The sequence below is a fragment of the Mus caroli genome, chromosome 7, assembly GCF_900094665.2.
Source record: "Mus caroli chromosome 7, CAROLI_EIJ_v1.1, whole genome shotgun sequence".
Lineage (NCBI taxonomy): Eukaryota > Metazoa > Chordata > Mammalia > Rodentia > Muridae > Mus > Mus caroli.
Genome location: NC_034576.1, coordinates 101,486,532 through 101,486,959, shown reverse-complemented (window position 1 = coordinate 101,486,959; position 428 = coordinate 101,486,532).

The following is a 428-nucleotide window of genomic DNA, read 5'->3' as shown; positions in this document are numbered from 1 at the left end:
GTGGTGGAGGTGGAGTGTGACTGCCTGTTGAGCAGTGGGGGGTGGGGGTGGGGGGGGAGAATATTGGGGGAGGTGGGTGTCGAGTCTCAGGTAACCCACTGCGGCAAGCAGCAGCTGGGTGGCTAGTCCCAGGGAGAGGTAGGCCCCTATAGGAAGCCAGTGGAGTGCATACACTGCCCATAAGGAAGGCTTGTCTGGGGACAAGAGGTACTGAGCAGAGGATGAAAGGTTCTGTGTCTGTGTCCAGGCCACAGAGCAGGAACCACAGCTCACCAAGGCCCCGACTGAGTTCTCTCAAAGAACAGCCCACAACTCTGGGCAAGGCAGCAGGTACAGCCAGAGTGGCCACCACTGGGCACGGGGTTCAGCATGCAGACCTGACTCATCGACCCAGCGCTGGACCAAGCAGGCGCCAGTGACAACACACA